Consider the following 22,921-nt stretch of genomic DNA (forward strand, 5'->3'; position numbering starts at 1 on the left):
TGTCTTCCCGGGCACAATGTCCGCCCCTATCAAAATCGAACTTGGCGGTGTTTTTAAATACAATATTTAGCATTATTTCGCGCATTAAGTTCCCGGAAGTTAGCAGCACATTCGGGAAGTTGAAGTTGAGTGGTATTTTTTATTTTTTTTCATAACTCGCGGAAATGATGACAAACGGTTTCTCCGGTCATTTAGTTGCACATTCACAAGAGATATTATAATTTATGTTGCATAATTAGCAAACCCGCGGCCTTTCTGTAAACATCGGTTCGAGACAGATTCTTTGTCGCCCAGTTAGCAACTGTTCATTCAACGCAGTAGCGCACTTCAACGACCCGCTAATCAATCTTCCCGTCTGCTACGCCATTGTAAGAATTCATTACGGGCTTGAATCATCGCGATATGTGTCATATGCCTTCCAACGATAAGAAGTGTTTCAGAATTGAATTGTAAAAGGTTGGTTATCAGATACATTATTTTTGTTTTACAAGAAATTCTTGCCTCACTCTGAGTACCCATGCGTTCGGCCAGAATAACGTAAAAAAGAAACATGAGTAAACAACGGTCAAGGGGGGGGGGGAGCACAGCGTCCTGCACGAAGCCCGGGAAGCATTGGCGCCTCGGAGTCGCGTCCAGCCGGCGCACCGGCAACCCGGCCGTGGCCGTGGGGTAGGCGCCGCGACGTTGCGGCCACCGCGCGCCTCCGTCACAGAAGGCACACGGCGAATTCTGCGAATCCCGATGAGCCAGTAGATTTATTGGCGTAAGACACATGGCAGCGTCTCACAGGCGTCCATTCTAGATGCCACCTGTCTCTATGCGACGCTCTAATTGGCCCACTGAGTCGTAGCTTCCACAGTTTGCTAAGTGTGCCCATAGGCCACCAGCAATGCAGCTTGGCACTACACGTTGCGCCATCTAGCGACTGAAAAATAAAACAAATTGGGTAGTCCAGGACGGCCCGGGTCGCGAGGACTGCGGGCGGGTGCCTTTAGAAACCACGTGTGAACGTGGCATTTTGGATTGGCATGAGCCTTTTTGGAACTGTTTTTTCATAAAATTAAGTCTCAACTTGACGTCTCTGTGACCTTTCCGGGTTCCTGTGACATCTCCTCTAAGCCTAGAGTTTCCCCCAAAAATAAACGCCGCTACTGCTGCTTGAAAAACTGCCACAGTCGCGCCGGTGACCCAAGCGTCAGACTTTACCGCTTCCCTTAGCGACACGGCGACAAAGTGGATTACTGGAGTGCGATGCATCAAGTAAGTGAATTTTACATTAATTTTTGAAGTGAACGAAAATAGATGTGCAGGCTTGGAAAGTGGTCTGACAGACTCCTTTTGCAAAATAACGTATTTATACTAGTTGTTTCACGAGTCTCTGAGACAGCCATTTAGAGAAATACAGTAGGAAAAATCGGGCCGATTGTTGCTTCGCTTTGAAGTCAAGAATCAGGCGATCAGGTCTTCAAGCGAGATGCCCTTCGACCTGTTCCGGTACTCGTAGTTGTAGGCGTGCATTTGGTTGCGACCGCGCGCGCCGTTCGGCACGCGCGGTCGGAACCAAAACCTTTTAAGCATGCAAGTTTTCAAATAGTGGATTTTCGTAGAACAAATTTTTGTTTGTTTCGCTACCAAATTTAATGCTGAGTCTGGTAACAAATGTGACGGCGTGCAGAAAACAGGATGCAATTTTGTTTTCTAGAAAAAGCTCATGCGAAGCGTAAATATCCTTCTCACACGCACACTTTTTTGCCTGTCGCCTTTTTACACCAGACTTGTGCACTGTTCTCTATCACGGAGAGTTCGGTTCTAATTACCCACATTTTATTCTAGTGTCGTGGGGGCGTCGAGAGGAGAAGAGGACGGTCGAGCGAGGCGCGAGCGGGGGCCAGCCGGCGAGGAAAGAGGAAGAGCGTGCTGCACGAGGCTGGGGCCAAGCAGGAACGATAGAGCCGTTCTGGCTGGTCCGGCCCATGTCGGTCCCCGGAGCATTCCACCAACGAGCTTCGGATCAGGACCGGCGGAAACGGCGAGCCTGGCCTTACCGGCCTAGTCCATGACGGTCCAGGAGCGGTTCTGCAGCGAAACTCTGGCTGTGATAGCCGGGAACAGCTAGCGTACGCAGTGCATGGGAAGGACGATCCGCAGGCGTGGACACGGACTCCGACTGCCAGCCATGAACGACGGGCGACAACTAGGGTCGGCGGGTCCGGACTGCCGGCTCTCGAAGACGGGCAACCGGGAAGTACAGTAAACCCATTCGCTGCCTTCTCGTTGTGTTGTGTCACTTCCTGGGAGACGAGCGAATCACAGACCGATAAGGCGGCGATTATTATAGAGCGACCCCGCAAGCGCACGAAGACATTTCAAACGGGTGTCCAAATGACAGCTCCAGATTATGCTCTAAACACTTCAACCTATCAAGGCTCCCGATGGTCTTAAAAAAACGCATAAAATAAACAGGGACATGGCGCGCACGTGCACACGGGGACTGCTGAAATCGGGGTCGCCACCGCTCGCCACGGCCCGACGCGCAGACTGGCCACTGGCTAAGAGAGACGCCTCCGCTTGTTGCGCCAAATGCAGCACTCTCGTGGCGCTGCCTGGCCATTGCCGGCTGGCTGTCATGCACTTGCGCCATCTTGCCCCAAACGACACTTAAAAGCATGATATCGCACAATGTGAAAGACCTCACTTGAAGCTTCGATCGATCATGGCACCGCCTTGTTGCACTTCCTGAGTGATGACTCATTTGCGAAAGGTACGTTGAGGTGCGCGGAAAAATAAAATTCCGGGTGCTGATGAGGATCATGTGAGTCATTTAATTTTATTGCAGCCGTGCGAACATTATAGTTGACGCAATCGTAAAATTCTGTGCCCACTGACACCAACTTGACAACAGGAACCGAAATCCACACGAATCTTTCTATGCCACAGAGAGAGGAGCGCTAGCCGTTTGGAGCGCTCCCCAACTCCGACGTTACCGCGCCGCCTCGAGGCGCCTTCAGTCCGTTGGCGTCTCGCAGTCTGCCGTGAAGCGGAGACCGAACGCCGAGGAGAGACGAAAGCGACTCCCCCCCTTCCTCATACCCCCTCTGCCCTCTACAGCTGATTGAGACATTGCGGAGGGCGCTGGCAAGTAGGAGCCTGCAAGAACAAGCACCCCCCCCCCCCCACACCTCCTCTGCCCTCCTCAGGAACCGGCGCGTTCACATGGCGAAGGAGCAGGCGAGCGACACCCAAACCAACCCTGAAGGCCCGAACCCCACGCAGTAGTTGCGAAACGAGAGTCTCCTCGCCCACTAAGACGGCCCGGGAGCTCACGTGACCAACCCAGCTAAGAAAATACCTGCGCTCACCGCGACTCATCCTGGCCATGGTCCTCAGGCTCACGTCATCACGCAGACTAATGCGACCACCAGACTCATATCCACCCTAAGACTCACGTCTTGATTCAGGCTCATGCTCATGAGCCTCGAAACTCACAATCACACTCAAGAGACCTCAAAACTCACACTCATGAGTACTTCACTTAGCGCTCAAGCTCACACTCGCACTCAAGAGATTTAAGAACTCAAAATCACACTCACGATCAAACTCACGTTTATGAGTTCACAGGGCTCACACTCGCACTCACACTCATTAGTTCTCAGAACTCGCGATCACACTCGCGATCAGACTCACGCTCATCAGTTCTCAGGACTCACACTCACACTCACATTCATAAGTTCACGTAACTCACGATCACACTCACACTCATACTCACAATTTTTCGAGACTCGCGGCCTCACTCACGATCACCTCAAATCTGATGGTGAGCGTGAGTGATCGTGAGAGATCGCACTCATGAGTGAGAATGCCGAGGTATGCTCCTCGGTGAGGACCGGGGCGCGAGAACTTGAATACACAACACCCCTCCCCCCTAAACGAATTCTTTCAAATGGGCGGGATGGCGCGTTGTCCGACTTGATCGGCGAAGTGCGGTCGGTAAGGTGCTGTTGCTCTCAGATGAATCTGTGGGTCGCGCAGCAGTGGGCGAGGGTGACCCAGGAGCAGCGGCCGGGGTCAATCTGGCTTCGGCAGGTGTTTCCTCAGTTTCGGTCTTAGACGTTCCCGGCATGCTGCGCCTTGCAGCCGACCCGGCGTCGTCACCAGTCTCCTGTGGATCAAGGTCCGCGCCACCAGAATCCCGACCGTGATCACGCGTATCAGGAATGTCCGGCATGTCCGACGTTCGTCGGCGAATGTGGTCAACGTGCCGTTTCCAAGACAGCTTCACCTGATATGATACCGGTCCACTGCGAGAGTAGACGATGGCGGGAACCCAGCGTGAACGTCCCAACGCAAAGCTGCGAGCGAACACGCTGTCGCCGGGGCAGAATTCTCTCATTGTTCTGCTGCTCTCTGCGTGCTTTTCCTGGCGCTGCTCCACGTAGGGCTGATGGTCTGGGTGGACACTGTCCAAAGCCGACCTGAGTTGGCGCGACATCATCAACTCTGCCGGGCTTCTTCCTGTCGATGTGCTTGGCAGGATATGCTGCTCAAACAGGAAGCGTGTGAGGCACACATCGATGTCAGCGCCTCTCAAGCGTCCCAGCGCTTTCTTGGTGTCTTGGACGAACCTTTCCGCTTGACCATTCGACGATGGATGGTAGGGAGACATCAAAGCTTGTCGAATGTTGTTGCGGGCGAGGAACGTGCGGAACTCCTCTGACGCAAAGGCAGGGCCGTTGTCCAAGACAACCACATCGAGCAGCTTGTGGGTGGCGAACATCCTTCTTAGTTCGCGGACGACAGTCGCTGCTGACATGGACTTCGTAATTCGTACTTCTAACCACTTAGAATACGAGTCCACGACCAAAAAGAAGGTCTTTCCTTGGAAGGGGCCTGCAAAGTCCACGTGCAGACGGGACCATGGCCTGGAGCTGCATTCCCAGGGATGCACTGGAGCTTGTGGAGGCGAGTCCCTTGTGACTTGGCAAGTCGCGCAGGTGCGGACCTGCTCTTCGATTCCCTTGTCTAGGCCTGGCCACCAGACGTAGCCTCTGACGAGCCCCTTCATGCGCACCATGCCGGGATGTGCAGAGTGGAGAATCTTTAGCATCTCGGGGCGGAGGCTAGGTGGCACAGCTACGCGGCTGCCCCAAAAAATGCAGTCGCGGTATGCAGAGAGTTCGTCGCGGCGCACATAGTACGGTTGGAACTCTTCTGGTGGCTTCTCGTCAGGCCATCCATGCTTGATCCATCGGAGGACGCGGGACAGCTTCGGATCCTGTTTCGTTAGTCGAGCAATCCGCTCTGCGTCGACTGGCCTCTCTGGAGCAGCCTCGAGCAGGAGAACGTCCTCCAGGGGTGGGGGCTGGAAGTCCTTTGTCGACAGAGGCAACCGACTGAAGGAGTCGGCATTGCCCATCTGTCGACCTGGACGGTAGACCAGCTCGTAGTCGTACTGTCCCAGGAACAGATTCTATCGGAGCAGGCGTGGCGATAGAACCGCTGGGATGGGTTTGCTGTGGTGCAAGAGCCCAAGCAAGGGTTTGTGATCTGTGTAGATCTTGAAGTGTCTCCCATACAGGTACTGGTGAAACTTCTTGACTCCTGACACCACGGCCATCGCCTCTCGGTCTGTTTGAGAGTAGTTCCGCTCGGTCGGAGTCATCGTCCTGGATCCGTAGGCGACTGGAGCTTCCAGGCCAGGCTGATTTTCATGACTCAGCACAAAACCGAGCCCGTATGGCGATGCGTAACATGCGAAAACGAGGGGCTTGTGGACGTCGTAGTGTCTCAACACCGCTGACAATTCCAGAAGCTTTCTTGCGTCGATAAACGCCTGGTCTTCATCCGGTCCCCATCTCTATGGCGAGTCTTTGCCGAGGAGACGGTGCAGGGGTTCGAGCGTGTGCGCTGCTCCGCGTAGGAAACGGTTGTAAAAGTTCTACAACCCGAGGAAGGACTGAAGCTGCTGCTTGTCCTTGGGTGCTGGAGCTTCCTTCAGAGCCTTGAACTTTTCTTCAGTCGGGTAAATGATTTGGCTGTCGATGCGATAGCCCAAGAAGACGACTTCAGGCACTGCGAGAGCGCACTTTTCTTTGCTCAAGCGCACTCCATCTTCCTGGATTCTGTTCAAAACCGCTCGGAGGTTGCGGTGGTGCTCTACTTCCGTTCGGCCTCCGACGATGATGTCGTCCAGGTAGACGTGCACCATTGGGAGCCCGGCCAGCAGTTCCTCCATATATCGCTGGAAGATGGCTACGGCTGTGGCGACACCGAATGGAAGGCGGGTGACTCGAAACAGTCCGCGATGCGTGTTGACCGTCAGCAAGTCGGCGGTCTCGTCGTCCAGTCAGCTGCTGGTATGCTTGATCTAGGTCAAGGCGCGAGAACACCTTGCAACCTGAGAGGTTGGCGAAGAGCTGCTCTGTGGTAGGTAAGGGGTATGTCTCCCATTGGAGCGCTGGGTTGACGGTGCACTTGTAGTCGCCGCACAGGCGAATCTTGCCGTTTTTCTTCACGACTGGGACGACCGGGGTTGACCAATGTGAATTACGCACTGGCTGGTATACGCCTTGCTCGACGAGAATGTATACGCCTTGCTCTACGTCCTCGCGGCTTCGACGCGAGGACGTAGAGCAACAGGTACCTGGCGCGCTTTGAGGAACCGGGGTGTAGCCGCAGGGGCGACCTCGATGCGAACAGGTAGTCCTTTGCTTTTTCCCAGTCCCTCCTTGAAGACTTCAGGAAATTCGGCTACCACAACGCTGACTGGTTGCTGCCGAAGGGTTCGTTCTTCAGAGAGTTGCTTCACGCCACTGGGGCCGATTCCCAACGCAGGAAACCAGTCTCGACCGAGCAGACTGGTGCCGGTTACTTTCACCACCAGAAGAGGAAGGCGTGCCTCTCGGGTCTTGTAAGTGACGTCAACCTCCAGTGTACCCATGATGTCGAGCCGCTCGTGGGTGTAGGATTGTAGCTGGAGTGGAGAGGGTTGAAGATTAGTGGTCGTGAGGTCCAGAACTCGGAAAGTCTCCGAGCTGATCACGGTGCAGGCGGAGCCTGAGTCCACCTCCATGGATAAAGCATGTCCGTTGATCGCAACCTCTGCGAATACAGCGGGGGTGACGGAGCTGACTGTCGACAGTGACTGAAGAACCGGAACCTCCTCCACAGGTTGACCCGTGTGGCAAACGGACGGCGTCACGTGGCAGACATCCTGATCTGGGGGATCGGTTGCTTCTGTCAGCTGGTGATTACGGCTGTACAACACTAGAGCGCACGACCCTAGAGCGCACGACACAAGAGCGCCGACAGTAGAGCGCCGCAACGTTAGAGCGCACGACACTAGAGCGCCGCGACGTTAGAGCGCGCGACTCGAGAGCGCGGCGACGTTAGCGCGCGCGACTCAAGAGCGCTGCGACGTTAGCGCGCGCGACTCTGTGCGCAGCGACATTAGGCAGTTTCAGTAGACCGTGTTTCCACCTCAGCTACGAAGAAACCGCCACTGCGCCTGCATACCGATGGCTTTCGCTGTAGAGTTCCGGGTAGCGGAGGGGCTTAGCGGAGGGGAGCGCCCGTCACCAGAGCGCACAGCCAGTCCAGCGCGAGTGGCCCCACCGGACCGACCACTTGTTCGGGTATCGCGTGTTTTATGTAAAATTGGCAGAGATTTATGGCGCGGAATTCAGCAACGACACTGCAAAATGAGTCGACGAAATTTTTGCGTGTGTCAAACCAAGAAGTGTTACAAAAAGCTGAGAGCAGAAAAAAAAAAAGTGAAAGCCGTTTACAACTCCCTGTAACGCCGAATCAGAGCGCAGCTCTTGAGGAGGAGGAGGGAAGGGTACTGGGGGGGTGAAGTGACCTGGGGGGGGTCACGTAACCTTGAGGGGTCACGTGACGATGCCGATGATGTCATTAGTGACGTCACTGATGACGTCATCAGTGACGTTGACGATTCGGACTCCGATGACGTCATCAGCGATGATGACGATGACGATGCGGATGTCGGTGACGTCATCAGTGACGTCACTGATGACGTCATCCGTGATGATGACGATGACGATGTGGATGCCGGTGAGGTCATCAGTGACGTCACTGATGACGTCATCAGTGATGATGACGATGACGATGCGGATGGCGGTGACGTCATCTGGGAGGTCAGGTGACCTCGGCGGGGGGTCACGTGATCCTGGGGGGTGGTCACGTGACCTCGGGGGTGTCACGTGACTTAGGAGGGTCACGTGACCTCAGGGGGTCACGTGACTTCTGGGCAGGGGTCCCGTGACCTTGGGGTGACCTTGGGGGTCACGTGACCTTGGGATTCTCTTGGGGGTCGCGTGACCTTGGGGTGACCTTGGGGGTCATGTGACCTTGAGGTGACCTTGGTTACGCCGACGGCGACGGCGACGGCGACGGCGACGGCGACGGCGCTCAAGCCGGGAACGGGGCCCTAAGAGCTGCGCTCTAGAAACATATCTGTAGCGTGCATTTTCGCAGAAAAAGACAATGCAGCTGACCTAGCTTCATTAGTTCTTTGAGTTTGTATATCACAGATTTGCAGGGGAGGTTTTCTTGTATCCGTCAAAAGACTGGAAAGATCTGCATCCGATAAAATTGCGCTGAGCTTTCCTTCGACGAGTGTTTTACTGATACATTTTTAGAGGTGAGCTTTCTTCTTTACGGACATGGACGTCAGAATACCATTTAAACTTATGCGAGGGACGTCTAAATAGCCACCGAATAGATCGGAGCCCAAATGTCTGTCAAGAATAGACCAAATATAGCAAAAAGTAAACTATTTATAGTATATCCGAGAGGCGCACCGCAGCACTGTGAAGAAATCTTAGACTCGCTGCTCCCCTCAACTGCAAATTTTCCCGGTACCTATATACCCCAGCCCACTCCCCTGCCCCCTTTTCTCTCCGATCTCAGTAAACAATTGGTTAGAAATTTTTGAGTCATACCCGTTTTATATTTATTTTTTTATGAAATCAATCAAAAATCACCAATGCTTCAATCCGATGAGTCGCACAATTTTGTTTTGTCCGTGGACCCGCGGGTACATCACACATTTTGCGGTGTTCGCTCAACTGGGGTGCGCTCTCGTGTCGCGCGCTGAACTGGCCGTGTGCTCTCGTGTCGCGCGCTCTAAAGGCGCTCTCCCGGTGATTACGGCCTCTGGGCCGCCGTTCGGAGTCAGGTGGTCGCTCAGAAGCCTTGCCGGGTTTCTTTTTTCCTTTCGCCGCTTTTTTACGGCAGGCCTTCTGCAGGTGTCCTTTGTTGCCGCAGAAGTGGCATACGACACTGGCGTAGGAACAGTTTGCGGCGTCGTGTGAGCCCGTGCATCTCCAGCACTGGACATGAGAAGATCGATCGTTGGTGGAAGCGCTACCACTGGGGGGCTTCCGCGGCGCCTGTGCCAATCGGTTTTGCTCTTGGCAAGCTTCTGACCTGGTGCGACGAAGTTCTTCTGTCTTAACAGCTGCTTTTTCAGCAGCCCGAGCCATCTGAACAGCCTTGGTCAGTGTGAGCTCTGGTTCAGCCAACAGTCGGCGCTGAAGGGTCTCGTCGCGCAAGCCGCATACCAGTCGGTCGCACAGGAGACGATCAAGCCAGTCCTCAAACTTGCAATGACGAGCGAGATGCCGAAGTGCAGCGAGGTAGGCCGGCACTGTTTCTCCTTGGAGCTGATCCCGTTTGTTGAATCGAAAGCGTTCCAAGGTGACAGAGGGCTTGCTGACGAAGTGGGTATCCAGTTTAGCCACAATGTCAGCGTATGGTGTCTGCATCGGCGTCTTGGGGACACACAGGGAGCGAAGGAGTGTGTAAGTGTTTACTCCGCAGGCTCTGCAGAGGATGGCTTTACGCTTGTCATCGGTTGCGATGTTCTGAGCTTGAAAGTAGAATTCAAGCCGTTCCCGGTACACGGGCCAAGCGGCTGGCTGATCCGGCGAAAATTCAGCCAGGGCGAGGTATGGGGCCGAAGGAGCCATCACAACAGTCGGGCTATCTTCGTCCGGGGACGACATGTCGGGTCCAAGGAGGGTGAACACAATGGAGGGCGGCCACGCCCAAGAGTTCTAGTTTCGTAGCGCAGCGCAGGGCTTCACGCGCAAAACAGGACGTAGTACGCTCTGACGCTGTACATACGTGGAAGGCGAGTCCGGGGATCACTTGCCTCGTCGCCAGTTGTTGAGTCCTTGATACGTAAGAACGCAACTTTATGCAACTTTATTAGATTATATATTCAGCCCGTGTGGCTGGCCGGGATTACATTGTGGAGGGTCGCTCCAACGCTCAGCGGGGACGCGCGCGATCTCGCGGGGCGCAGAGTCCGCAGGCGCGCGAGGCACGCGAAAACGAAACCTGACACGCGCCCGGTTCGGTGCTCTCCGGACGCGTGGTTCCATCTGGTGCAACGTGGGGGAACCTCAATATACGCGACTCCTCGGTGAGGACCGGGGCGCGAGAACTTGAATACACAACACCCACGACAAAAGGACACCGTAGAACCAAAGGGTAAAAACAAAAAGCGCCCTCACTTACAGTTTTGAACAAAACCAGGGGTAAACCTTTTCGCCTATCCTTTAGCCTCGGCAATGAAACATTTACAGAAAGGGTCACTGTTCAGCACAATCACTTCCTTGCCCTCCGCAAACGCAAGAGGTTCACAACTGGACACAAAGAGATGACCTTGCCCTAAGAGAACGAACCAATAAATAATAAAACTTCGCTTTCTCTAACAAGCTACACAGTCTAATACCCGTGCCACACGGGCAACTTGAGTGTCATTTGCAACGAATGCCATTTGAACGATCGGCCAATCACCGCGCGACACTCCGAGCGTGGGGCGTTCCACGCGCGACAGATCGCGAGCCGATTCGTTGACCACACGAATGTCATTCGTTGTAAATGCCATTCGAGTTACGCGTGTGGCACGTGTATAAAAATACACACAAAGACACTGCTAACTCTTCGAAACTGCCTACTAGGGTCCGGGACTTTTGAACATCTAACAACATTTCTTATTATTCTATAGTATTTTAGTTTTTTTTATTTGTGCTCGGGAGTCGGGGGAGGTCATTTCATTTGCTAAGTTCTGAACACCTTGCCAATCAGGCTTTGCGATCGCGGAGGGCAAGGAATTGGTTGTACTGAACCGTGACCCTTTGTGAAAAATGTTTCATAGGCGAGGTTAGGGGAGATAAGAGCAAGTTTACCTTCAGTTTTGTTAAAACATTGAGTGGCGGTTCTTTTTTTTTTACCCTTTTCTTCTATTGTGTCCTCTTGTCGTGAGTTATTGTTGTTTCTGGTGATTGTAGTGACGGCGCTGGACACAAGGTATATAGGGCGTGTACGAAATCAGATTTGTAACTGAGTTTGAGACCTTGACAGTTCTCTTTCCCTCTTCTTCTCTCTTTCTTCGCGTGGTCCTTTACCTACCCCCGTCTTAAGTTTATAATGAGGTTCAAACTTCAGCAGCTCGCCTGCACTCTGACTATTTGCTTGTTGTTGTTTCTTGTTCTTGTTTTTATCGTTTGCGTTTGCGTTTTTTTTGTGTACGTGTGCGATGTACAGAACGCAGTGTACATTCTTTGTTTTTGTATTATCCAGTCCTGCTTTGGCCCTTAACAGGGCTGGCAGTATTGTGCAATAAATAAATAAATAAATAAAATATATTAACCCAATTCATTCTAAAACTAACTGTCCCCAGTCCGGAACGCGCATTTTCACATTAATGAGGCACAACTGTCTGGGGGTGCATAGGTCCCCAACAATTTGTCTCCGTGTCGAGGGATGCCCATATAAACAGGGTTAGTATTACACATTTGTGAAAAAAAACGGAGACGACGGGCGAAAAAGCGACAACACAAAACGTCTTAAACGCAGCTACTAAACTTTATTGGCACAATCGTTTATACGCCATCTCTCCCACACGTCTCCTGGAAACTGGACACGCCCCTTGCAGCCAGGGTACGCCTCGTCTTGACCTCAATTCAAACCACCGAACTCAGTTCGTACACAGCATCGCAAACAAAGCCCCATTGTCACAACCCACAAGGTTGGGCCCAACGCACAACACCTTCACTTTGAGGGAGCTATGCATGGACGCCAACGAAATCAAGCTTCAGTTATAGTTTCCTTTATTTCTCACATCGCTCCATCATTACCCCGGCAGGACAGGTTATTGCCAATTTAGATTATCCTGTGACCTTCTTCCTAGCATGGCCTATGTGCAGGTTCGTCAAAGCCAAAGTCGTCTTCAGTGGCTTGGTATTGGGTTGTGTGTGTGTTTATACAGCCTAGAACTTGGTCTGCCTCACAGGGGCGACGAGTCTCCCAGCTGTAGATGAGAAATTTAGCCAGTGCGGTACAGCCGCTAGCCTGGGGTCTTTAACGTGCATCACGCAGTAGTGATACACGACCGCACGCCGGTACGATGCTCATCCAGATTGAGACGGGCAGGGGTGGGGCTCGAACCCAGGATCCCTGGGTTCTGCAGCGCGAGCTTTCGCTCCACGTGCTCCGAGCTGGTGTGCGCTAGACCACTCGGCCACCGATCCCCAGTGGCTTGGTATCTCGGTAAGACAAGAGAAGGTCAGCAATGACAACTAATTCTGGCGCGTGTGCAGAGCTCCTATGAACATTTTTAGAATCTGCTCAACGCGCTAATAAAGTATAAACATTTAAAAAATGCATAGAACACGACTTCTCGCGTCTTATCGAAACGATAACAATGCTCTCCTCTCGGCTCTTTTCGTAATTCTTGTTTTCGAATTCTTATTTAAGCCTCATTCAAACAAGGGCATTTGTTTACGTTTTTTTACGTTACGTTATGAATCACCGGAACATTCCTGCTTGATATGTTGCATGCAAAACTACTCCTTGAATATTCCGTGCTTCGTATGAAGCACATACGAAGCACATCCGTGCTTCATTTGAAGCCACGCCTCTTACGAAGCACGGATGCCCCGGTGACAGTCGACGTAAGCAGACGTATGCTCCCGAAACAGAGTGCAACCTAAGCAAAGGGTACGGGATTGGTGGTCTAGTGTGTTAGCGCACTGCAGCTTGGAGAGCGTAGAACGGAAGCTCGCTCTGCAGAGCCCAGTGATCCTGGGTTAAATGGTTCAATCCCCGCCCTGGTCCGTTTCGATCTGGATGAGCATCCTACCGACGGGCGGTCATGTATCACTATACTGCTTGATGCACGTTAAATATCCCAGGCTGGCAGCGGTACTGCACTGGCTACACTTCTTATCTGCAGCTGATACGCCACACGCTCTCTAAATATAAACACAGCACAATGCTGAAGCGCGACGCATTTCTGAACAAGTGACAAGCGCGCGTGTGCAGCTTTGAGCGGCACTCAAGCTGCGTGAGTGCGCGAACGCGAACAGCTTTGGCTAGAGCCATTAAATGAACTACGCTTATAGTATCGGCACTCTGTTTCCCTACATTGTTCTGGGCGCCGCCATTTTGGTGCTTGTGCAGAGCACACGCAACTGCCGATCGTCATGATTCAAAAGTGCGACTTCTTCAGCATTGCATTCGCTGTTGGAACCTCATGTAATTCCTTTCCTCTATCGCGAACTGTTTAAACATTTGTCGAGCACGGAAAACCGCTTTCTATGATTTTAGATGAACCTTCAGATAATTGGCAACTAGGATCTTAAGCCACAGTATGGCCAAGTGTTGTTACTCTGAAGCGCAGCTTATTTTTTAGTGGCACTCGGTTTGGCAAGACGTTTTCTGTTTCCTGTCGTTCTCCAACACAGGGGTTCCGTATCTGGAATGCGGGACAAAAAATGATAAAACATTTCAAACCTGGAATATGCGAGAAAATATAGGCGAGGCAAAACAAGACAATGTGATAATCACGCATTTTTCGTCAGTGCCTTCCAGCGGCGTGGAGAGATCAAAACGACGTTTTGATCGTCACCAGAATGTTGTCACCAGAAGTGACGACATTAAAGATGGCTGCGCCATTGTACAAAAGGTGTATAGGAAAATAAGCTTTGGCTTCATGGTCACGGAGAGTGGTGTCCAGTATGTAACATAGAGCACGTTTAAATGTGGTTTTGCCGGAGAACTGCGAGATTTTATTACCGTCTAGGGGATCGGTCTGCGATGCCATGGCAACGCGCAATACCTCGCCGCCACGCGCCTCCCTTCCACTTTCAAGAGGCGCGCGGCCAGCGCAGCTAGCTATCCCAGAGTGACTCTATCCCAGTCCAATCCGGCGCCACGTTACCTCGAACTCCGCGAATAGCAAGGCTAAAGCGAAGAGGCACTCATTCTCCGTGCTGGAGGGACCGCGATCAACACCACCTAGGCCGACAGGCCTTTCCAATAGTTCCTGTCCCGATCGGCGTGGCGTCAACCAATGTGTCCGGTGACTACGGATATCTCGACTTGGCTTGACGAAGTCAAGCCGAGCCGCCGGGCAAGTTCCACCCTGTTCGCCCACGCTCTTCTCCCGCGAAAAGATTAGTCGTCGAATACGCAGTCGTCAGATGTAGCAGGCATTTAATATGTATAAAGAACTTAGAACCTCCAAATCGTTGCGCATTTCGCGGGAGATCTTCGTCGTCAGTTCTTTAGTGAGCTAAAGGAAACACTAGATATCAACTAGTCAAGTAATCGGTGAACAAGTATATGTTTTTAAGTAAAACTCTAGTAACTTGGATTACATAGAATACATTGAACTAAACAGTAGGGCAGTTGTCGAGAAAAATTACCGTCTGCAAGTCCTACCAAACGAGGCCTAATTGAAACCGTTTCCTACATATCCTTATGTAAAATTTCCACGCAGTTATCCAGGGGCTTAGGTTTCTTGTACGTCTCTTCTACATCACAGTACACATCACAGCACAAACTGTCACGTACGGATCGCCCCTGGCTCGGTCAGAAATTACTCCAAACTAAAAAATGAATTCGACGAAATGCACTTAGCCATAATCTCCGCCGCCATTGCTAGACGGCAGGACAATAGAGATGTCTGGCGGCCGAGCCCATAGAGGGACATCATAGGAAGTGCGGAGAGGCCTTTACGTCTAGTTGATGTTGCTCCAATTGCTTTTGGCCCGTTGCCTCGAACATATGCATATATCCAGCCCTCCATCTCCTTGTCTAGTGTTGTCTTCCAGGAGATTTTTTCATAGAAAGTCAGCCGCCACTAAATGTTTTCAAGGAACATGCGTAAGCTCCTGCGAAAACCTTATCAAACGGAGTCTCATTCGCTAGAGTCTTGGTAAGATGTCTTCTGAGCTTTTGGATGGGAATATCGGAACCAGCGGTTTGTGGTCGGCCTCGACCTAGATTATCATTCCGGTAATAAAATCTCTAAATTTCTAGCATTCCCGGACCACTTCTATTCCTTCTTTTTCAATCTGTGCGTACCGTCTTTTCGTCTGAATCAGCGTTCTCAATGCGTACGCCACTGGTTTGTATGTTCCATCTTCTTGCTCCTGCCGCAGTATTGCGCCAATTTCAATTACAAAAGGCAACTGTAGACAGTATGGTCGGCTTTTTTGGGTCGAACAGAACAAGTACTGGTTTTGATGACAATACCAACTTTTGCTTGTCAAAAGCAATCTGTTGCTCCTGGTCCTAGGTCCATTGATTCCTAAAACTCAGCAGTACGACCAGTAAGCGCGACTCTTGAGCCAAACTTGAAAAAAAAATTTCCAAGGTAAATTTTCATCTCTAGGCGGCTCTTTAGTTTGGTGACTTAAGTTGCACCTTTAATTTTCACGATAGCGTCTACCTTCTCTTCGTCAAGACGAACTCTATTTTGTCGATGGCATGTTCAAGAAACATCGATTTCTGTCAATCTACACTTGGCGCCATTCAGTGTGATTCCCGCTTGTCTGAGGGATGATAGAAAGTCCTTCATGTTTCTGTCATGTTCTGCTCTTGTGTATCCGTAGACGTGAATGTCGTCTACGTTGTAAACTTTTACTTCCGCACAGAAACTGGATCATCGTGTGGAATAAGAGCTAAAATAATGCCCAAAAGGTAGTATCTGGAACTTACAGCGTCCAAATGGTGTAATAAATTACACGAGTACACTTAAGACTGCTTGCGTGTAGGAATGCGAAGGCCAGTCTAGGATGACGTATAGAGTGCGACATCTAGGGTGACTTCTAGGACGACGTCTAGCACGACCTTAAAGACGGCGTCTAGGACGACGTCGAGAACGACGCCTCAAGGACGACGTTTAGGACGGCTTCTAGGACGACCTCTAGGACGACGTTAAGAACGACGTCTATGTCGACTTGTAGGACGGCCTCCAAAACGACCTCGAGGACGACGTCGAGAACGACGCCTAGTGGAGGACACTTAAGGAAGATGTGGCGTATTTGCGTGGTCGACCACGTTTTCCTGCGGAAACCGCCGTAGGTGCAGACGCTGTGCCGATGTGGAGGCCGTAGATGTAGACGCGGTCGCCTCACGGTCCATCGCACGAAGCACACAACGAGCAGAGGTGAGGTCCGAAGTGCACCTTTTTCACACGGCGCTCCGGCGGCGACATTGCGCTGATGATGTATGATAACGCTTCATGACATCACGCTGATGACGCTCGATTACATATTTTTATGGCCATCTTTCGAGCACACCAACGACGCCGACGCTTGTTTTTCACGTACTGTGACAAGTGAAGTCGTCCTAGAAGTCTAGGACGACTTTTAGGACGACCGCAAGGACGACGCCAAGATAATGGGACAGGTATGGTCGTCCATTGAGCTTTGCGTGCCACGCCATTGCGTTTTATTCGCTTTTTCAACGCTTTTTCGCTCAATGAGACGAGTAAGGCTTTTGCCTTAAAATATCGTGAGGATCTTGGACTATTGAGCAAGCTCAAGCTGCGAGAACCCTGAGTTGGCCTCTAGTTTGGACAACAGATTTGCACTTCCCTGTTGACCCAGTGCGTGGTCTCTTACCGGATGTGGATGGCGTTCTCGCTTCACGTACTTGTTGAGCTTTGTGAGGTCAACAAATATCCTGTGGCTTTCGTTCTGTTTCGGCACAACTATCATCGCTGAGCATCAATCGGTCGGCTCGACAACTGTTTACGTTACTCCCATTGAGACCATACTCTTGAAGTATTCTTTGATCATCTCCATTAATTGAATCGGAATTCGCCTTGGAGTGCTCATAGATAAAGGAAATACATCCTAACACAACTTAATCTTCTAAGGTTGCTTTGCACAACCGGTAATTTACTCTTGGGATCAACTGACTCCCGGTTTGTTTGGACAACCTCACTCAGTCGTTTGGCTGGTATCAATGTCACAAAGTGGTTCTTCGACAATGGCTCCTCGAGGTCTTTTAGAACATAGACACCGACCATCACTCATCTCTTTGGTGACAAATTTCTGTTCTAACTACTCTGAGTACGTTTAAGGCTGTTCGCCTACGCCCCTTTACTAATTGTTTGGCTTCAACCAAAGTGAACGTGTGCAAGTGTCGCTTGTAGATTATTTCTGGAATCGCACTGATGTTGGCTCCCGTGTCAATGCTAAAAGGTATTTGTTCGGTCTGGACTGTCAGCGCAACCCTCCACTCATCATCGTCGGCCGACTCCATGACTCCAAGAAAGGCGGGCTTTTCTGTCGTGACTTCTCGTGCTGTCTTTAAGCAGCGGCATAAGTTTGCAAAATGCCCCGTTTTCTTGCACTTGTTGCATGATGCGTTTTTTGCGAGACCTTTTTTTTCTTTCGTGAGCGCAAACTTTGGCCACACAAATGGCAGGTTACTTTGGTGGCCTCTTTCGGGGACTTTCTGTTTAAAGTCATCTTGCTCGTGAACGATGACGTCGCCCAAACTCGATCGAGACAGTCTTCTGCGTGAAGATGAGCTTGTTGCTTCTTCACTGTCTCACCCCCGAATTCATAGATGTGACTTCAACTGAAGCCAAACTTCGACTTGCTCAAGTCCGCCTCAACACCAAGTTCGACTTGAAAACGCTCAAGCTGGCTTTTACGTTTCATAGACGCTCCCGCGAACTTCCTTCGTCAAGTCCCGTTCAAGTCGCGAGCGCTCGCGCTGCTTCCCGCCTGGGAGCGAGATTAGGTTGCAATTTTTCTCTTAAAAAGGGTTTCAAACGTCAAAAAGAAGTTGCTTCTTAAAATTTTCTTCATAGCATGTCTTTACGAAACGCAAATCGTGAAAGATGCTGTTTAGCAGGTTTCGAAACTAACGTTGTACGCGTTTTCTAGACAAATGTGCTTTTCCGTCTAGCAACGTTGGCTCATTTGAGCGATGGCTCCTGGCCTGTTTCTTTTCGTTTTGCTCGTTGGCGTCCCTCGCTTGTGGACATATTTGGCGTCAAGTGAATTTCGACGTCTCCTTCATTATGAAAACTCGGGAAAAGCTTGAACTAGGATTCACTGAAGACGAGAAACAAATGCTTATCTGGGTTCAACAAGCATGAAAGGGTATTCGAGTGAGTGCCTGACTCCGGTGCCGCGTCCACACGCCTCAACGAGAAAGTTTAAAATCCTCATAGGATCTTCCTACGGGACTCTAGTAACGAAAAAGCGCTTGGAACTCCCGATGCGGAAGGTAAAGGACTTTGAATTGAAGCGGTGCTCAAAGTAGGTAAGTGTTCTACAACATTTCCTTACTGCAAACTATGCGGCGTAGTACTCTCGGATATGTAAACTGTAAACTACGCGGCCTGGCCTAAGCGCTCTTTCGGCTGTTTTAAACGTTATTTTGTGTTGCTTACATGTTTCACCGAAGGCTTGTGTTAATTGGCGCCACTACATAAAGCGTTGGGCGCGGTGCCTGTGCTTTCGGTGATCGAAACCAGGAAGTAGCTACCGGGCATCATAGTTTTCGCTGCTATGTTTACCTCGTCGGGCTTTCGCGGGCAAAAACTCTGGCCCAGAACATGTTGTGCTTGAGGCAGTGGAACTGTCACTGATGTTTGGTGCGCAGAGGCAGGGTTGTTAACCTTCTGTAATCAAAAAGCTCTCTTTAAAATTTTAGTTTTTTTCTAATTTCTATTTGATTATTTCGGCTGTTAATAGTCTCGACGCTGCCACTCTCTCATTTGTGACAGCCGTGGATTGAAGTCAAACCATTTTATACGGTTTGCAGAAGTCTCTTCCCTAAAGATGAAGTCCAGGAGCAGGAGTAGCACCTTAGGAAATATTAGCGTTGTGGTTACATCTTGTATATTTCATGTAAGTGCCTTACATAAACTTTTCTTTTTTTTTTTAGGAAGGGAACTGCTTTTTCAGCCAGTGAATGTGGTCTGGGCTGGACCTAATTTCCAGGCAAGTAAATGAGCATGGTCATGTTGTGCCCCCTGTGCACAGTGAGTGCCCCCTGTCCACAACGAGACAGTGTGCTGCTGCAGCCAGTGGTGCACTGGTAGGAAGGGGAACCGTCTGTTGAGCAGGAGAAAGATGAAGTAACGAGGACATGAGTAAAGCGCTCAAGCTGTTGAATGCAGCTGCATGCTGTGGTTTCGTAAAAGGGCACTTTAGGGCTTAGGCGACTTCCTCTTAGATGTCTATCAAGCATTACTGGTCGGTACCCATTGTCTTCTCATAAATGAGTGACTATGATGCCTGGGAGCACCACATCAATGTCAGCAATGCTGCAAACGAGTGGGCTAACAGCAGAAAGCATCTCTTTCCGCTGACGTGACTGCAGAAATTTGCTTTTATGGCCTACCGTCGTCTGGATGTGAAAGGCCGCTCATCGCTCTTCCGCCTGTGCGACCATGTCTCAGAGCTGCAGTTGCTTCACTGATTGAAAAGTTGTGGCTGCCCAATTCTGCATGCGACACACTGTTCCAAAGATTGGTATGACATGTTTCAGTACGGCCAGACATTCTACTTGTTCATAAAAACATATGCCGGACTGTTTCAAGACAACTGTGACACCCTGATCGTTTGTCGAGTTCAGTGACAACCATCAGTTCGTCGCTGTACTCTTCAGTGCCGTGTTTATTTGGCTGCTTGAACATCTTTGGCTACGGCAGTAAATGCTCGCACCACTGTAATTGTTTAATAGGAAGTCATTTAGGATCCGAGCCGTTTTTGTTACGACCATGGCCCTCCTCTCGTGTCCTCGTCACATTGTTTTTCTTCTGCGCTACACGACCATGAAGCTTGTGACACACTAGTTTGCATTCACAAGCTTACGACTCGCACAACGTCTAAGCTTGGAAATATATAAGCAACCTGAGAAGGCTGTTTAGTGACTATGACAATTTGCATAAACTAGAAAACCTGATGACTGAATTAAGGTGGTTAGTTGGGCGAGTTGGTAATGATAGAACATGGTTAAAATTGTGCACAAATAGAAAGGAACAGAGGAGAGAGAAGAGACAAGCACAAACTCACAATTTAATGTATTGAAGGAAGAAAAAAGAACAGCCTCGGCTCGAGCTGTTGCTACTGGCTGTTCTTTTTTCTTCCTTCAATACATTGAATTGCGAGTTTGTGCTTGTCTCTTCTCTTTCCTCTGTTCCTTTCTATTTGTGCACAATTAGAAACTGATGACTGAAATGCACTCACTGTGGACCACCGGGAGATAAATTGTTCACCAGCACAGTTGTTTCCTAGATATAAGCACAAGCTTGCACTCCTTCTATTTTCCTCAACTGCCAAATGTATGTGCAGCATTTGGTGTAGGCTATACGAGGTTGGTCAGAATGATTTTTTTTCTATAATTTAGCATCTCAGCTATCTGTAAACAAAACTTGGAGTCTTTCAGGGCCTCTAGATGTGCAGGGTCACCTCCAGAAAATTATTTTGTGTTTGCCCGTCAGAGCCGCATGTTGGGATATGTATCTAAATAAGCAGCTCTAGTCTGTATGTTTGTTTGTCAACAGCTTGAGCCATTCCCTTTTTGCAGGTTTTATGTCGGTAGTGTTTCATGATTACAAGACAAACAAGGAGGCTAATGCACAGGTTGCAGCCATTAAAATTCTTTTATTTCGGAAGTGGGACAGCAATATTGAGGCTCATACATTTCTAAGTGTGCAGCGAGTAATGAAACGTAAACAAAGGAAGCAATACGTTCCACCATATTTTTAGCACAGGGTTCACATTAGTTCTAAACACAATCTAGAAAAGAAAACTGGTATTTTCACTGGGGAAAGAAACATGCAGGACACAGCATTCACAAGGCATGCCACTTAGGAATGCAAGAATCAAAGAGAAAATAACTTGTAAAATAATGAAAAAAGCATGATCCCATAATAAATTAGATCACAAAAATGCAAACAAGACAAGGATGGAGGGAGGTGGGCATATGAAATGGATGGTCGCTTTGCATACCTTCCTTCATCTTTATCTTATTTCGACTGTTCTAGGTTTAGGTCATTATGCCCAAGCAAAGCATAACTCGCATCATATTTGTGATAAACATCATATACATAAACATCAGTTAAACAAAGCATTTCAGTTAGGGATTATATGAATGATTGTGATTAATGAACTGTGGCTCACTATGTGCTCAAAAGTTTGAAAATGTGCACACCGTGCAACATACGTATTATCCCCATTTCATTGGTGCCACGAGGAAGGGGGGTCCTATACAGTACCACTCTGAATTTAGCGTGCTTGTTTTTCCACCCCTTTCAGGTGGCAGTTGCACTGATCTTCCCAACATTGCCCCCTGGCTGGCATGACTGGCAGAGCAGCAAGGATGGCTCATTCTCCCTAGGTTACGTGATGCTGTGCACGGAGTGACCATTTCAACTACCCGACGAGTATGGTGCCTGGAGCGAGTCTTCGACTGGTGTGTTTAGCCTCCTTTACTGCCCATACATCAAAAGTGGTCACGAAGAGGCAACGAATGACATCACAGAAGTCGAAGTGTCACGCTATTGCCTATTGCGATCCTGGCGGTTGGCCATTGAAAAGTTAAAGAGCAGCCGCGAGTACCACGAGGCGAACACGAGTGTCGCTGTTGTTACGGCGTCCCAACCACCGGCTGCTGGAGCTTCAGTGGACTGTCGAACTGGAGAGTGACCTGCAGCAGAACAGGCGTCTGCCACATCAACCACCGCCGCTGGGAGGATTGCGACCGGCGACAGTATGACACTTGTATGACGCACCGGGCAGAAATTGAGGGACCACTTCTTTGGACACTCTAGACAGACCAGTCGGAGATGCATTCCAGGCACCATACCTATACAGTACCACTCTGGCTTCAGACTGCTTGTTTTTCTACCCCTTTCAGCTGGCAGTCGCACTGATCTTCTCAACATTGTCCCCTGGCTGGTATGACTGGCAGAGCAGCAAGGATGGCTCGTTTTCCCTAGGTTACGTGATGCTGCGCACATAGTGATGATTTCAACTACCCAACGAGGCATAGGGATTGTCTTTTTCTTTCAGCAGTGTTGCGAGTCTTTATTTGGGCGGTGTTGTACCTGAATGAGTTAATAAATGTTACGAGTCAGAGAGACAATATATGATGTTTTCAAGAATTTGACAAATTATCATCCCAACATCTTCATTATGGAGGTTGCATGCAGATAATATGTGCATGGGTGTGAAGTTTAGTGCGAGTGAACAATCATAAAAAAGGTCAACTCATTTTGTCTCGCCTTTTTTGCAGTGGAAGAATTGTGATGTATTTTTTTCTTCACGAGGCAATAATATTTTGATTGTGGAGTGGGCACAAAAGTGTTGTGCCCGCGAATCGAGCTTGGTGCAAGCCTGTGCATAGTAATAAATCTTTTAGAGCAAAAAAAAAAATTAAACCGGTGGCTATTGTTTTATTAGATATTGTTTCGGGGAAAGTTGGTAAACACTCCTCAGCATAGTACTAAACAATGCTTTCGACACATCCACTTGTCAAATGTTGCAGAAATCTTAAGAAAAGAAGATATGCCTTCTTTCAGCAAAGCCTTGCGACTAACTTTAAGCGAGATGTAATTCGAGAAGTATAA

General features: G+C 49.9%; 1 protein-coding gene and 1 long non-coding RNA gene across 2 annotated transcripts in view; both read left to right on the forward strand.

Annotated features, from left to right (window-relative positions):
• Nucleotides 1-22,921, forward strand: part of LOC8052278 (4-coumarate--CoA ligase 1) — a 111,170-nt gene that overhangs the window by 24,825 nt on the left and 63,424 nt on the right. The window lies entirely within an intron of this gene.
• LOC120838842 lies at nucleotides 21,603-22,727 on the forward strand. Its single transcript, XR_005715183.2, has 2 exons — nucleotides 21,603-21,690; nucleotides 22,210-22,727. It is a non-coding gene; the product is annotated as an uncharacterized LOC120838842 (long non-coding RNA).

This window comes from Ixodes scapularis, unplaced genomic scaffold, assembly GCF_016920785.2.
Source record: "Ixodes scapularis isolate PalLabHiFi unplaced genomic scaffold, ASM1692078v2 PGA_scaffold2__306_contigs__length_199485367, whole genome shotgun sequence".
Classification (NCBI taxonomy): Eukaryota; Metazoa; Arthropoda; class Arachnida; order Ixodida; family Ixodidae; genus Ixodes; species Ixodes scapularis.